This window comes from Nicotiana tabacum, chromosome 4, assembly GCF_000715075.1.
Source record: "Nicotiana tabacum cultivar K326 chromosome 4, ASM71507v2, whole genome shotgun sequence".
Lineage (NCBI taxonomy): Eukaryota > Viridiplantae > Streptophyta > Magnoliopsida > Solanales > Solanaceae > Nicotiana > Nicotiana tabacum.
In genome coordinates this window covers 86,394,231-86,398,261 of record NC_134083.1, presented here as the reverse complement: position 1 = coordinate 86,398,261, position 4,031 = coordinate 86,394,231, and positions in this window count along the sequence as shown.

Sequence of the window (4,031 nt, the reverse complement as noted above, 5' to 3'; positions counted from 1 at the left end):
GACTAATTTACTAAAATTGTCCTAATATTTTTGTATATTACCTACCCTAAATAAGGATTACTTACAAATTATATACATTCCACCTTAAAAGGCTCACAATCCATTATTAGTGCCTTAAATTAGGGGATTCTTTGCTTGAAAAAAGGCATAACGGAAGGGAACAACGGTGTTAACCATGTTTGAGTATCTGATGGTGGCAATAGCAGCTCCGTCATCGGAAAAGTGTAGGCCCGAAGTATATAATCCTAGATCGTGCTGAGTTGTTGGAATAGTTTGAGTGATTGTCAAGATTGGCTTGAAAATCAAGTGGGTTATGAGCCACAGAACGATAAACTTTGGCTACAAAATGTCTGAACCAGTCATAAATTAAATTTTATTTTGAACTCTTTGAAGGTGATTGGCTTTTCCATTGAATGGCTCTGTTGAAGCATTGTACTACTGTCCAAAGTTGGATGAAAATCCTCCTCGACGATGAGCAGTAAAGAGTTTTTAGTATTCAGGTGTTTGACTCTCCACCATTGACAGCCATTAAAAAGCTTTGAAACTTTGAATTCGAATTTGAGTTTTCAAAAACCATTATTTGTTTGGATTGGGTGTTGTTGCAAACAATTGGGAATATTGTTTGGAGTTTATATCTCAATTTTGAGGGTGTTTAGCGAAGATTAGACTTGATTTTGGATGAATTTCATATTGAAACTCGTCGAAGAAGAACACATAACATACCATATACTTACGAAATTATAGTAAAGTTGTAGTATAATTGTATGTAAATTGTATTCTGTTGTAGTTACATATAATTTTTTATTTGAATGTTGTATGAAAGTTGAAAAATAGTTATATAATATATGAATCATTGTATAAAATTTATATTTAAGTTATCAATACTATGTTTTTACATAAAGCTATTGATATGTGTCAAAATTTGTCCAAAGATTTTACTAGATTAATAACTATCGTGCGGGGCTAGTAAAGTATTCTGCTTCACTTGATTGGTTAACTTACCCAATACACTAATCTATCACAAATTAACGAAACCAAAAATCCAACTAGTCGTGTGGCACATAACCCATCCCGTTTGGTAAGCCAATTTTCCAACTAACCAATTTCAATAATAATTATTAAAGTAATTTATGTGAATAAAGATCTTAATCTTATACAATCCCCAAGAACTGGTAGTATAAATCATGAGCTTCTAAGAATAGAGTATACAAAGCGGAAATGAAATAAATACATATTCTGTTTGAATAATACATAAACAGAGTTTTTATAAATCTAAGGCTACCCTAAATAAGAGGCAGCTACAACAGGAACGCAGGTACATCTTCAAATCCAGCAACCATCGAACACAGCAACAACGACAGCCAATATCCGCACGTAATATGCAGAAGTGTAGTATCAATACAACCGATCCCATGTACTGAGTAAGTAACAAACCTAGCCTTAGGTTGAAAGTAGTGACGAGCTTCTGCCAAGGTCGGGTCCAAAACCACTGGTCCACACAGTCCATAACAACATAAAGCAAATAATACCAGAAGTAACTCAGAGATAAAATGTTCAGCTAAATCATGATTTCAAAAATAATAGTTCTTCCTTTCAAGTACATCAGTGAAAAACCCAAATCGTTTACCGAAATTTCCAAAAATATGAATAAGTTTGTAAGCAATAATTTTCCTAAAATCATTTCAATAATAAATGATATGTTTCATTTTCTTTCCAGATAACCCGTGTAAAACAAATGCATCACTATGCCCATCTGTCAGCACGTGTGAGAAATCATAAATAATGTGATACCGTACATCATGAGGAAAACTCATCCCTATGCATGTATGTCATGTGTGCATATCAATGCAATGTATCTCAGAGATTGTACTCATGTACTCACACTCTCAGAGTACTCAATCTCACTGTCTCGCATTCTCTCTCACTATGCTCAGCACACTCAATCACTCAGTGCTATATAATATCTGTTGCGACATGCAGCCCGATCCCTGTTTATAGTCAACTGCGCTCACTGGGGGTGTGTAAAGACTCATGAGGGGCTCCTACAGCCCAAGCGCTATAAGCACGGACAACTCACATGCTATAATATCATATCTGGATCTACACGACCAACTCACGTGCTATAATAATATCTGGATCCGCACGGCCAACTCACGTGCTATAATAATATCTGGATCCGTACGGCCAACTCACGTGTTGCACGGCCAACTCACGTGCAATAGTATAATATATAGATCTGCACGGCCAACTCACGTGCAATAGTATAATATATATATAAAGCCAACATGGCCTGCTGCGACGTACAGCCCGATCCCAAAAATATCCTCACAATCAGTCCCTCGACCTCCCTCAGTCATCAATCTCTCCAGTCTCTCTTTCATGGGCTCACAATGTCATGAGAATAGCCCAAAATGATGATATGATGTATCAATAAATAACAACAGAGACTAAGATATGATATGCAATGAAATGAATATGACTGAGTATAAATTTTAATTTAAAATAAATATTTCACAACCATATGACCTCTCTGGGTCCCAATAATACTGGCACATAGCCTCAACATGATTTTTAATATGCTTTTCAGCTCAATTTCTTTAACTCATAAAATCGCATGAAAAATGCCAAGATTATTTAACTACAAAATTTCACAGAAACAATTAAGTCATAATTTCTATAGTGCATGCCCATCACCTAGTATGTGTGTCACCTCCCAATAATTTATAAAATACATATATTCAGGGTTCATACCCTCAACTCTAAGATTATAAGAGTTACTTACCTCGAACAAGCCAAATCCAATGTCGAGCAAGCTAAGCAATGCTCAAAAAATTCCATTATGCGCGTATCAACTTCCAAACGGCTCAAATCTAGTCACAATAAATTTGATTCAGCTCACAAAAATTATAGGAATTAATTCCATATCAAAATACTAATATTTTCCAAAAATTCGAAATTACGCCCCAAAATTCACACGTAGGGCCCACGTCTCGAAATCTGATGAAACTCACAAAATACGATAACCCATCTAATTACAAGTTCAACCATACTAATTTCACTCAAATCCGACTCTAAATCGGTATTCAAACTTGAAACATTCGTTTTGTGACATTATAGAAATTTCCTTCTATTTCTCTTGAAAATTAAATAATCTTACACCAAAAATGAAGATTAATTCATGAAATATAATCACAAGGGAGTTAAGAACACTTACCCCAAGTTGTGTGGAAAATTTCCTCTCCAAAATCGCCCAAACCGAGCTCCAAAATATCCAAAATGAGAAATAATCTCGGAACCCTCGTTTTAAACAGTGCCCAGGTATTTTCGCACCTGCGGTGCCTGGGCTCGCACATGCGCATCCATATTTGCGGAACAAATTGCGTGCCTGCGGACAATGCCATCCTCTCAAAACCTCGCATCTGCGGCTCCCTTCCCGCATATGCGGGATCACAGATGCGCAAACCCTTCGCACCTGCATTCGCCCCAGGCCAGCCCCAGTCCGCATCTGCGCCAACACCTTCGCACTTGAGGCCTCGCAAATGCGGTAAATTCCTCGCACCTGCGAGCACTGCCCAGTCCCACTCTTGGCCGCTTCTGCGGCTTATTTCACGTACATGCGGCTTCGCACCTGCGAAACAATCTTCGCAAGTGCGATCACAACAGTAGGCAACAGTTCCAGCATTTCTTTAAGTCCAAATTTGATCCGTTAACTGTCCGAAACTCACCCGAGACCCCCGGGTCCTCAACCAATTATATCAACAAGTCCCATAACATAACCTGGACTTACTCGAGGCCTCAAATCACACCTAACAATATCGAAACGACGAATTACTCCTCAATTCAAAATCAACGAACTTTGAACTTTCAAATTCTACATCTTGTGCCGAAACACATCAAATCAATCCAGAATGAATTTAAATTTTGCGCACAAGTCACATTTCACATTACGGACCTATTCTAATTTTCAGAATCGGATTCCGTCCTCGATATCAAAAAGTCAACCCCCCGGTCAAACTTCCCAAAAATTCATC